This window comes from Pterocles gutturalis, unplaced genomic scaffold, assembly GCF_000699245.1.
Source record: "Pterocles gutturalis isolate BGI_N339 unplaced genomic scaffold, ASM69924v1 scaffold18323, whole genome shotgun sequence".
NCBI lineage: Eukaryota > Metazoa > Chordata > Aves > Pterocliformes > Pteroclidae > Pterocles > Pterocles gutturalis.
The window spans coordinates 15,021-28,841 of NW_010126065.1; positions in this window are offsets into that span (position 1 = coordinate 15,021).

Sequence of the window (13,821 nt, forward strand, 5' to 3'; positions counted from 1 at the left end):
CAGGAAGAAGAGCACCTCGGGTTTGTGGCACTGCAGTCCTACTTAGAGATAATTGCTGAAGTAAATCAGAAACAAGGGGAGACCTAATAAAATCTGGAAATCATATGCTTTAAAAGTGAAAAAAAAAAAAAAAAAAAAAAAAAAAAAAAAGACAGAGAGGAGGAGAAAGAAATACCAAAAGGATAATTGTCACTTTTGGTAAGGAGGCCATTGAAGGATTTCCAGAAAAGCTCAGTCCCAGTTCTCAGTTTGCCCTGATGAACCTTGATCCATCATTTTGCCACGAGCCTAAGCATCCATTCCTCAGGGACCCACAGGCTTCTGAATGAAATCCTCCAGCCCTCCGTCATGGGCTGCAGTCAGGAGGGTGCCAAGCTCCTGCTCTGGAGGGTAGCTGCCTCGGACAGAGGTGCTTCTGACTCCTTGACTGGCTTAACCCATCCCACCCCCTCTTCCCTGGGAGAACCAAAGCTGCACATTGCTCAAAGGCTATACATGGACAAATTGGTGCTTTACATCCAGGCACTCTCAGTGTTTGGGCTGCAGCGGCCCTGAAGCATCACAGGAGAGGGCAAGATACCACGAGGGTGGGGTTGCTCTAACTTAGGCCTCCAGGGATGAGGGAGGTCAACAACAAGAACAAACACATATATTTAATGCTTTCTTTGCTGCTTTCGCCTTGTCCCCAGCAGTTACATTTGTGCGTTTTGCACACCAGCGGTGTGAGGAGTGCCCTCGGGGAAGGGCTGCATCCCAGCACCTGGAGGGCTCCGTTACCTGGATTTCATGAGCGAGGCAAAACAGCCGCTCTGTGAATTAACGGAAAATCTTACAGCAATGCCAATAAACAGAGACACTAATTAATACCTGCTTCAATTCAATTCATTTAGGACTCAAGTTGCTAACCAGAGCTCGTCTTCCCCCACACCCAGGTGTTGCAAACCTTCAAGCAAGGCTGGATGTTTCCCTCGGCTCCACGAGCCGGCTGCTCCCGGGGCAATGAGCTGTAATACAAGCTGATTTACTGCACAGCCCTGCTGGTGGGTAGGCCAGGATTCCCACGATGTTCAAGGCCTTTTCTGCAATGAAATACACTTGACATGGAGGTCAAATAAATGGCACTGTGTTGCATTCATAAGCATTTTTCAATTACCACTGAAGACTGTTTCCAATCTCAAAGTTCAAATATTCAAAGTCTGGGGGTTGTTTGAGGTTGAGCATGGGTTGAGCTGGGCTGAGCCCTCTATTTATTTTCTAAACACTGACTTTTCTGCCACCTTTATTTACTATAGTTAATACTGCCTTAATGTAGACTCTCCCTGGGCTTGTTCTGTGATGCGCCATACCCCTTGTTCTCGTGCTGAGCAGCATTCCCCCCCCAGAACACAGCCACGACTTGATGACTTGAATTTGCAAAGGCACTTTGTTTCTTGTGGAATTCATATTACCAGTGCGAAAAAAGCCCCTTTTTTTCTCATGACAAAGTGGCCTGTTCTGCTCCAGATGAAAATGTGAATGTTTCCATAATTACATGCTGACCTGTGTTGAACAAGGCGGCTCAAATGCTATTTTATCTCTGCGTGTCCAGACTTTATCAGATTTATTCTATCTAGGGGAAGTCACATCACAAATAAATAACTTGAATAGTACATTGGAGTGTTTGAAAAGCAAATTATTTGGCAAGTATTCCCCCTTTCTTCTCCTCCTTATTCACCTGGTTTATAGAGCTATTAACGAATGCAGTCTGGGCTAAAAATGTAGCCTTAGAAATGATGAGACAACTTCACTGTTCTTCCACTTCATGAAGTTTTATTTTGAGTCTTTCTGCTCTTGCTCTCTAGAGACTTCATGCACTGCGACATTTTCTGAGTGGCTGCTGCCAGCCCGGGAGGGTGGCCAGATGAACTCCTTGCAAGGCGGGAGGACTTTATTCGGTGCCCTCCCTGAAGGACAATGGCTCCTTGCTGTAACTACAGTTCTGCAAAGTCTTCTTGTGCACCGCGGACACCTCACCTCCCTGCACACACCCTCCTGCCCCACCCATCCTTACCCCCAAAGCAATCCTGCGGTGGGTCCCGATGGCACTGGGTCTGGTCACGGGTAGGAAGGACGATGCCCTCTTGGATAGGTCAGCACAGGCACTGGCTCTCCCTGCAAGGTTGCTTCTTTCATTGTCATGGTCCCTTCTTGCTGCAAGCATGACAAATGCCAGAGCTCTTCAGGCATGTTCCTCTAGGAGAATTAAAGTTTTAGTGATTAACCTTTGTAAATTACAACAGCAATACTCTAAATAATAAATAGTTTCTGGCCAGGTCTAGCCCTCTGAGCTATTATTCTCCAGCATGATATGCTGAGCCCCCATCTGCATTTATTTTCCATACTGTATTCAAGTCCTCTTATGTCATTGAGATAAGCAGTCAGGAGATATGTGTTTTCCAAAATGATGTCCTCATTCATCATTTCTTCCTCGCTGCTCAGCCTGATTACATTTAATTCAAGAAGAAAGAAGCCTCGCCTGGGCCCACTGAGCATATAAGGTTAAAAAAGCAATGCAAATGAAGCAACGGTTTCCTGGAGAAATGGGTACAGAACACAAAATAACAGCATCCCTTATCAGCACTGGGGCTGTGTACTCTCCTCATTTCCAGAGAAAACTCGGAGCACAAATGACCCATTCATCAAGATCAGCAGGTACAACTCTGCTTTAAACACATATGCACAACAGCAACCACCCTCTCAATTAACAGGGAATTGGCTTTGAGCATTAATTTCATCTGATATTAATGCAAATTTTAATTATGGATAGAGATAGGGGAGTGCAAGCTTACTGCAGCCTGAGCCCTTTCCAGTGACACTTGGCTTAGGGAGAAATATCATTTGTTTCTACAAGTTCTTTTCTGTCGCAGTATTTGGCCACTCCAGGATGCAGCAGGGAGAAATAATGCCAAAATGTATCTGTGCACATCGTGAGCAGCGGCTTTGCAAGCCCGATGAAGGATTCCTTATGGCTTTGCATGCTCACCCTCTCCATGGCTGCCTGGGACACAGCCTCCAGGCACGTGGAGCCTCCTCTCCTCACTTCATAGGGGGGAGCAGGAGGGGAGAGGCAGCCCCAACCCAAAATGCTTGCTCATCTTCTGCAGGGATGCAGCCACCATGGGTTGCTCTGAGCCAGTGTATGCAGATTTGTGCAGCCTGCACCAGCTCTGAGCCAGGGCCCCCTGCTCTGCCCTGGGTCCAGTGTGCCAATCCTGCACCCTCCTGGGTGCCAGCACAGCCGCTGCTTTTCCCCACGTTGCTCAATGGTGAAGATGATGCTGTTGGGAAGACCCATGGGGTGCAGGCGGTGGCTCATCTTGGCGCTGGAGTCTGCACCCAATGACGATGGCAATAGGCACTGCAGATCCTGGCTGGTGCGTGGCTCTGCAGAGTGACAGTGACAACCCCCCCTGTGCCCGCTCCCCTGGACAAGCTGGGCTGGCTGCTCCAGAGCCAGGCTGGCACCTGCATGTTTGCAGAAGGAATTTCCCACTAGGTTTCCTCCTAGGAAAGGCGGTTTGCATATTTGCTCTAATCAGACTTCAAAGAAACACCAAAGGAGCCAGGGAAATGAAACACATACTGAGCCAACGAAACGGGCAAATAAACACAGGCGAAAAAAGCCAGAGTCTCTGACTAAATGAACTCAGACCAAAACTCTGGATTTAAAATTAAAATTGGAAGGGTCTTAAAGAGCTGGGTAGCTTCCCAGCATGTGCAGAGGGCAGCAGGTCGACAGCTCTAAGCTTTGCCCCATAGCCACAGCTCTAGTGCTGGTGTGCAGCAGCTCTGGGACAGCACGGCTGCTCATCCCACCCCTCCAAGGGGAGAAGGGCTGCAGAAACACTGGGCTCCCAGCTCCCACTGTGTCTCTGGAGTTTAACGGGTGTTTTTTTGCAGAGAAGTTGACGTTTTCTGTACAAAAATATTTAACAATTTTTGGTAGCTATTCTGAACAAAGCCCCTCCTCCCACATGTGTTTTGATCAACATTGATTTGGAGAGTCCACTGTAACTCAGTTTGCATTAAATGCAAACAATCAGAGGCAGTTCTTAGCACTGGGACTGTTTTGTCACATGTACATCTGAAAATACCTAGCTGAGATGTCCTGGGTTTCCTAAAGCTCCCACCCTAAGACTATGACACAGCCAACAAACCGAGTGCTGGCTGCATTACACAGTTTTGTGATGCTTTGCTCACAGTGTCCCATGAATACTTTTGAAACACATCCTCAAAGGGACAGAGACACCTAATTCCCATTGAGGCAGCTCTGAAGAGTATTTCACCCCAATTTGGTTCCTCTCCCTCAGCATGGTGCAAACTCTGGCTAAGCTATTTGTAGGCTTAGGGTTTCAGTCAACAGCCGTGGCACTCACTGGCAGTAGTTCCTTTGGCTTCAGCGGATGTTGGATTCTGACCCATAACTTGCAATTAGAAGTGTGCTCCTAGGACCTAATGCAACTGGCTCTCCAAAAGGCTATGGAGAGCAGACAGACACCTCCTAGATACGGGTACAAGAGGCAAACATGCAAAAGGTTGGTAAAGATTCATTCTCCTCCACCTGGAGCAGATGGTTGTGTTATTTGGGTTGATTGCATGGCTGTAAAACCCAAAACATAACAAAAAGAAAAGTGCAGTAGCAGGAAAGCACCTGTTATTCAACCCCACACAAGTGGTCAAGGGCTGAATGGAAAACCAAGATTGTGCATCGGAATATTTTTATAGCAGAGCCATGTTCAGGAGCAAGAAAAGACAGTGAGATACCAGCAAACTGCCCAAGGGGTCTTTTTGCAGCAAGTGGCAGTGCCACTGGGGATGCAAGACAGTGCACAGACTCAGGGCTTCTGGCATGGAGACACCAGGCTCTTTCTAGGGACCCAGAAAAGCAATTAGAGTTGGGAAAGAAGCAACGCATGACCTGTCTCTTCCAGAGCCTGCCTGGCCCAAGCAAACCCACATTCAACCTGCTCTCACAGAGGAACCTCTGACACATGGATGAGGGAGCAGGGCAGCGGGTGCTGCTGCCCTGTACGACAGGCTGGGACAGCAAGGGAAGTTCTATTATCCCTCTGAAGCTACAAAGCAGGCAAAATGTAATTATAATCACCCAAACTGGAGTTCTGCCAGGACATCAAGGCTAATGGTCTTTGCTCTTGCAAGAAGTGCCATGGGAATTTTCTAATGATCACAAGTGGTCAAGACCTCAGTTTGACATCTCATTTGGAAGATAATGAAGAAGTCTCCCATTTATTTCTGGTCTGAAGGGAGGTAAGGACAAATTGACTATGTCAGAGGGCACAAGGACTTAGAAATGTAGATTCTTTTGCTCAAGATGTGGCTGGGAGCTCTGACAGCCAGGACGGATGGCGGAGGGAAAACAAGAAGCAAGGAGGAAGCGCTTGTGATTTCCTACGACTTCTGTTAGTGTTTCAACTTTTTCTGAATATGCTGTGACTCCAGTGACATTGCTGAAAGGTGAATCTTTTTTCATATGAGTTATTCCTGCTAAAATATATTTGGAGGGAATGAGTTTATAAAGCTATCTCTGAGATAATTGGCAAGGATACTCCACTCTCCCATGAAGGTTATGAGTGGGTTATAAGAGGGTCTTCACTTTAAACTCAGAGCAATGAGAAATTAATAGATTTTGCAGTGTCAGTCCCAAGGCAGAGGATCATGATAAACTGGAAACAGGCAGAGAGGCTCTTTTTAAGTTACAGAGAGGAGGAAGAGAGATGTATCAGACCCCTGGGAGTTACACAAATTCAAACTGACACCTCTGCTGAACACAAGGATGGTGATTGCCAATAAAAGGTCAGTGCAATTGGAGAGGACAGACATTGCCTTACCCTCCAAGGAGAAGCAAGCCTGGCATCTCCCGAGACCGTGCCTGTTGCTTGCCCGGAATACGGACCTCTGCCCTGGGAAGCTGCACCATAGTCAGCATGGGCAAGTGATGCCTTTTGAAGTGAAAGCTGCTGTGCACATGGAAAATTATTTTCCTCTTTCCAGCTGTGATTATATCCATACCTAAACCCTTCGCATGGCCTACATTGCCCCTTTTTTTCTGCCAGTAGCATAAGAAAAAGCTCTCACACTCTAGAAAGCTGTAGAGAAGGGTTTGGACAAGAGGAAGAATTGTCAAGGGCTGTTCTGGAAGGTCATTACGTGGATATTGGCTGTTGTATAGATGGAGCTGCCCGAGTGGAGAAAGAACTGGCTGTGATATTGATGAGAACGAGTAGTTAAATGAAAGCAGTTTGGTTGCAAAATATAGACTGCCATTCTGATCAATACTGGAATCAGTTTAATTAATTTGTATGATCAATAACCTGGAAGGATGAAGGCACAGCCCAGCAATGCAATTTGTTCATGGTACAAAACAATCATGGAGGAGCTGTCAACATGCGGGGCAATACTCTTCGGCTTGGACCAGGAGAAGTGAGGGGCATGCAAAGAGCACATGAAATGACAGTAAGGACAGCCACCAAAGACGGGGTCTGTCTCAGTGATCTCATGCAACAAAACAGAGAGTGACAATGGGCAAAGCTCAGCCTTCAAGCACAGCACTTTGTAGGGGAACAAGAGAGGGACACCACAAGAGCGTGCCAAAGGGACCTCAGCCAGAGGTGGGGAAGGGATGCTGGTGTCGGTAGGGAAACGGACATATCCTGCAGCGCTGTGGGCTTCGGTTTCTTTGTATAGGGAAGAGCATAAGTGACACATGGAAGCTGAAGAGGGCTCACAAGTTTAGACATGTTTCCATGGAGCAGAGACCAAGCAGAGAGAATTAAGTGTCCCAGGATCTGGCATGGCAGCTGGGAGACTGCCCTGTGAGGACATAGGTCCCTGAGAGGTGGGATGAACAGGGCATGGCGCTGTCAGAGGACAAAGTGGGAGAACTGGGCTTCATGCTCCTCATTTGGATCCAAGAACGTCCTGCATTTCAGCCTTCAGGTGAGCAGGGACACAATTTAAGCCGAAAGCCCTGGCGGCAGGGTTGTCTGCGACAACACCACGCTGCTCAGGAGCTGTAGGAGAGCCCTTCAGAGAAGGGCTGGTGCTGGTATAGATTAATTTCTCAAAAGACTTTGGGTAGAACTCTGATAAAATAAATTATCTCTTTTTTTCCTGTTCCTCCTTACCTGCCCTGGGGGTAAAGAATGGCTTCCCCTGAGTCCGAAGGAGCCATATGCACATCTCTCCTGCCAGCACTTGTGTCTGAGTCAGGCAGGGCTGGAGCCCACGCCAGCCGTGATGTGCCAGCCGAGCTGCACAGCGATGGCAAAGGGGCTCTTGCAAACACCCTCTCATTGATGGGGCCGGCAGCGAGGGGGAACATCGGTGCAGCTCCTGTTTCTGGAGCAGAGAGGCAGAGAGTGTATGGGAAGGTAAGGATAGAAATGTTGGTCCTTGGGGAGAAAAGCTGAGAATTCCCTTGTGTTTGCTGATCTGCAAACCTTGTCAGAGGTTTTCGATTCTCCTGGAGCAGAGAAAGGAAGAGACAGATGCTGAGATAATTACTACCCTGGCAAAGAACTTATTCTTGTATCCAGAAGGAGAATTGCGGCCTCACAGCTGTCTTCAGGATAGAGTGAAAGCATTTTTCCATGGTACATTGCAATGGCAATTAATTTTCTTGATAAGCTTAAACTAACCTTTATTTTAAAAAGGAACTACTTGTATGAAGCATCTTCTAACCTGGCATTTACCAAGGACAATGGGATAATAATCTGAAAAGAAATTAAATGTACTTTTTTTTTTTTAAGTTTCCCAGTGCCTTTTTTAAGGTGCTGCAGAGACTATGACCTCTCCTGATCAGGATGATTCAGTGTTTCTCCTTCCACAGCACTTTTCCAAATGCTCAGGGCCTCTCAGACCCCAGCCTTAGGGGCCAAGCCTTGGCACAGGCTCTCTAAAATAGGAGGCAATTTCTCCTGGAGGTTTGATCAGAGGGTTGGACCATTTTCCTGCATAGCAGGCATGTGAAACAGGTTAAGTTCTTCTAAACAAAATTATTTGGGAAGCCTTTTTGAAGAGTTCCAGCCTTTCAGCAGATGATGATAAATTGTTAAATTCTGAGAGGTGTCCCCTTGACCCCTGTGCTCTCTTCCAGTTTTTATAGAAGAGTTTTTCCCTAGATTAGCTTTGCTAAAGTGCTTTGAAGAGCAAGAATGCCATATAAATGCTCAACAGCATTCTATTATACTAAATAATCCCTTTATCTTAATGGAAACAATATTTGGACCATTTCAAATAGTGCATGCTAGCTTTTTAATCAACAAAACCTTTATAATAATACACATGTAATTACTGCAAAGAACACGACAATATCTCATTCTAAATTACAATAGAGGAGGCAGCAAAGAGCCGAAAGGTACAGCTCATGGAAAAACTATCAGCTTGGCCTTGCTGGTGCTTTTCTTATGGAGCATTTAGTCAGGATTTATCACACAAGAGTGACCTACTCCAAAATAAAAGAAGGCATCCCTGCAAAGGCACTGAGGTGGAGTGGGAGGAGGAAGAGGGGGGAATCAGACAGGTTAGCCCAGCGGCAACCTCTAGCCCCAAAAGCATTATTTTAAAGTTTTCCTACCTACGTGTCTTTGACATGTAGCACACACAGCAACATGATAAAATACCTCCAGTCCCACCTAATTGTTTTGTGGGATGACCTGTCAAAGCATAATTAGATCATTCCATGCATTGTTGTTATGGAGAAGTTTTGTGATCCTTGAATGTCAAGCCGTCATGGAGATAACGTAACCTTTGAAATAACAGTATGTTACAATCAGGGGTTATTTATTATTGGCAACGCTCTTTACATGCTGTTAGCGCACAAGCACTGCAAGAGAACAGCAAATCAAAAATCCAAGACACAATAATGATAATATGCATCAATAATTACAAACATGCAGTAAAATGGGATCTGATAACGTAATCTCTGCAGAAGTCAGCAGCACTGCAGAGAGCTTCATAAGCCCTTGCAGAGCACCATACCTCACCCCGACCCATCTGCTTTAATATTTTATCTCCTGTACTGGTTTCAGCTGTTCCACCATAATACCTTGGGACCCCAGATCTCTAAAAACTATACTGCTGGATTTTAGATGAACGCAGAAAGTCTGGATAAGACCGCTTACCAGGGGGAATTGGGTTACAATATTACTTTAGGCAGAGAGACCTCTGGGAAAATAAATTGTTTTATATAAATAATGCCTGCAGAAGTGTAAGGGGGGCCTGGGATGAGTTGATAAGAGCAAACAAATTGCGTGCAAACAGATGTTTTAACAGACAACACACCTAGCAGTCAAATCAGCCAATGAAGCAACCAGAGAGGTACCAAGCACACTGCGTGACACAAAGCAGGGAAGGCTGATGCACACTGACAGCAGTGCACACCGAGGACTGATCCTGGCCACACCACCCCGCTTCCCAGATAACCTGCCTGTGCCCCTCTGCCTGCCTCTGTGGCACAGCTGCCATCCTCCATGGCAACTGTGTTGTGCACCTGGTATGTCAGTTGGGTTGGTCAGCAGCCTGGACACCAGGTATCCTGCACCCTACCTTGGCCACTGACACTAGGAGGGGTCCTGGGAGGGCGACACACACGTCTTTGAAAAAAACCAATCTGGTTATTAAGATCTCAAGTGATGGAGAACCTGCGGCCATTGCAATGGGTCTTTGCCCTGTCTATCAAATATTCACAACCTATTTTCCACCTGAATTTATTTGTCTTAGAGACAGAAGAACTCTGCTCCACCACCTAGTTGCCTTCCAATGTGTGTTCACCAACTGCAATTCAAAGTATTCCTTAACCTTCAGTTTGATAGATGAAATGAGGCAACTCTCACAAAATCTATAGGACTGTTTCTCAACGCTTGGATCACTCTTGTATCTCTCCTCCAACATTTTGCAAATTTTCTCCATAATTCCTGAAATGTGGAAACCAGAAACAAGCACAGCACCCAGCAGCTGTGCACCACTGCCAAACCCAGAGGAAATACCACCTCCCTACTCCTACTGCCTACTATACTTAGCCATATACCCAGGAATCTTACTGGTCTTTCAGATGCAACCACAAGTGGGAAGTTGTACACGTCTAGTTTTCCACCATCCCTTTCCTGAGTTTCTCCTTCCTGAGACAGTCCCCTCCTCCACAAGCCTGACCTACATTCTTTGTTTCTAAAAGCTTGACCTTGTATTTGCATGTCTTGAAATGCATATTTGTCTGCTTGCCCTTGGCTTAGCTAGCTGCCCAGGTTGTATATCAGCAAGTCTCTCCTTGTTTACCACATTCCAATCTTTAAATCACCTGGGAACCTTATCAGTACTTTCAGAATATTTTTTTCTGTACTGTAGATAAATATATTACAAAAAGCATAGGAGCAAGATCTGATCTTGAGGAACAAGAAAGTAGGTAAACAGCTCTCATTTTGGACACCAGCTGGCCACTCTTTAAAGCATTTAATGTATGCCCTAATGGCTAAATATCATTCTTGATCAATAATAAAAATTTGCAAAATCATAAATGCTTACAGACATCTACATATACTAGGTCAATACTATTGCTTTTATTGACCCCAAGTGTAATCTAATGAGAAAACAACATGATGTTAATATTCTCACAGCCCAGCATTGACTAACTTGAATTATCTCACCTTCCTTCAGCACTTTATTCACCAGAATCTGCCCTTTCGTTACTTGACCCATCACAACCCAGTCCATGTCACTCACCTTTCTGGAGCACTGGGCAAATGGGAGCTTTTCTCTGGGCTCTTCCAATTGTTCCTGATATCTGAGATTAACCATTTCTGTTCAGCCTAATGAATCAGGACACTTTTTTAGAAAATTACAAAATACAGCTTCTTTTAGGACTTCCTTGGGTGCCGTCAGAGTGGGATGTAGCTTCCATGCATCCCAGCTTCTTCAGCCCGAACTTACTCTGTAATAATCAGGAGCACCATACTGGAGACACTGGTGTGGAAACGTCTCTAATAAGGTTGGGTCAGCACAGTAACACCACAGCCACATCTGGTGGTCCTTCTTACCCTGCAAAACTAAACAGCCTGTCATGAAACTTGCCTTGGTAGAGACCCTGCAGCATCTTACTGCTTGCCTGTTTCTCACTGAACAGCCTTTACCCTCTTCCTAGCAGAGAATTCCCTCACCATTTTATCAGTGATGGTTATTTGCCAGGAAATCAGTTCAACATTAATTGGATAGCTATCAAATACAGGATTGTTATTAGGATTGTCAAAATTATTCTGCTAATTAACAGTATATTTATGACAAAGTTGTATTTCCCTTTCTACCCCAGAAATTACACAAACCAAGGAGCACAGGCTTTTATCAGACCTTCCCAAGCCACCCCTTTCTATGAAGGTAAGCCTCATTTTTAATAGGGAAGGTAATTACCTACCAGCTCAAGGGCTGTGGTGAATTCTCTAAAACTTGAGGCTTCTGCTTCAAGAGATGTCAAGTAATAGGTATGTCCTTGGTCAAGCACAAGAAATTTGGCTTAATGCAAGACTCAGTGGAGAGACCCTTCTCTCCCTAGGATTTCTAGGGCAGACCAAACCATCTGAGCAGTCCCATCAAATGTAAAGCTCAGGCATCTCTCAATTTTACTCACTAGTGTAAAGCTGCTCACTAGTGTAAGCTGCTTTCAGACAGCTCACATCAAGTCACACCATCCTCACATTCCTCATGTGTTGCATTTCTTTTAAACTTCTGTTTTCACCGACTCAGTGCTATTGTTTGCCTCTCTGTGACACTTGCAGTGTACAAGACCCTCTGGGACCCCTATTTGCTGGAGGGGAACAGCTCTCTGGGATGGCTTCCTTGCCCCACATCTACCCACAAAGTCAATCATGTCCAGCAAAGGGGCACCAGCATCTCCCAACTGCAACCCTTCCAGCAATACCCCTGGCACACGGCAGGTGCTGTCACACCAACCCTCATCAACTCCTGCATGGGAAGAAAGGGGCAGACAGCTTCCACAGCCCCACAAGGAGAAAAAAACCACGAGCAAAAGCCCACCATCAAGGAGAGAAGGCCTGAGATCAGACGAGATGGTCAGCAGACAGTGTTTCTCTTGCCCTTTGCACACACAGCAACAAGGCTATGACTTCGTGCCATGTTTTTCAGCCAGGAGGATATTGATATTCATAGCAGATCATTTGGACATGGAAAAGAGACAGGAAATCAATTAGCATCAATACATGTCTCCAGACTGTTAACTTGCTCATACAAATACAAACGACCTTCCTTCTTGACACCCCATGGTGCTCAGGACCCTGACCATCCTCCAAAGGGATTTAGAAAACAGGAGGAAACACAAATGGGAACTTATGGAAGAAAATAACAATTTATTTGCATTAAATAAGGAGTGTGATGGCCTCGCTAAGCACTTACCACTAAGCACTAAGAACTAACAAAGCACCAACAGAATAACAACAGAGCAAAAACACTAGAACTGGGCCGTAAAAGAGACATTACCAATTCATGTGGCAAGCACAGCTTTTCTCCCACCCTTGTTCTGCTCTGTCGGGGATGCATACAGTGGGCAAGATGAAACACACTGACTGGCTCTTCTAAGCCCACTGCCGACGAGATGTCCTGTAACCACTGTCCCATTCTGAGCCTCATGCTTTGACTCAAGAGAGGCAAAATTTCCTGTCCCCAGGAACCCAGAACCACAAGCCAAAATTCTTGTATGACCAAGAGGAGGGCTGAGAAGATGTTAGTATCTCCGTTACACAGGCACTGGGAGATGCTAAAGTTCCCTAGATGCCCCTTGCCATCATGCTGCACGTCATATGTGTGACACATGTGGACATCTCTGCTGCTGTAGCATGGCAGTGTTTGGTGTCCAGATACTCCAACGGGCTTTTTGATAGAAAATATTCTGATCTGGGGGAGTAAGATGGTGAGATATACTGGTTGTCTTCTTGCAGATAAATCTAGGCTTTCTAGAAGCTGTAAAGCTCTGCAGCTAAGCTGAGGGAGCTACAAAAAGCAAACCACCAAGGAGATGCATGATACTATATGAAACCCTTTCCTTTTGAATACCATCTAAGAGTGAGAGCATTCCCACCGCTCCCCACTGGAGCTATGCATAGATGAAGGAACTGATTCGTACGGAAGGGAGTTGCACAACAGAGCAAGAAAACAACATCCTTGTGTCACGATACCCGCAGATGTCACTGGGACGTGCCAGCACCCCATCTCCTGCTGGGCATCCCAGAACCCTGAGCTGGCAGGAGGATGGACAGTCTGAGCAGGGTGAGGCCCAGGGCCATCATCTCTATGGGGGGGACACAGTGGGTGTTGAGAGTAACCAACACCCACAGCAATTCAGGTGTCACCTTCCAGCCTGGGCTTTTCATATTAGCAAGTCCCCCCCCCCAGGTACTCTAAGGCTCTTTCCTTCATGAGCACAATCCCTTTTAGGTGAGGCACCTCGCAGTCCCTGTGGGAAAGTCTGTGCCTACACATCCAGACTAAATCCTCTTTATTTGGGAGCCAAGGCAGAGCTCGGCAGGAGTCTCGGCAAGATGCAGGTGTACGCTGCCGTGCTCTGCTGCCGGGCTTCCCCGGGGGAGAGGCGCATCCCACGGGCTGAGTCATGACAGAGGCACCTTCATGTCTGCAGACTCCCGCCTTGGCTCTTGCTCTCCAAAGCTAAAACAAGCCCTTGCTGAGATCCTAGTCCTGTTCGATACCCCGTTCCAGACACAGGCAGCGGTGCAGAGCCACACTGTTTGGTCTGGAGCAGCG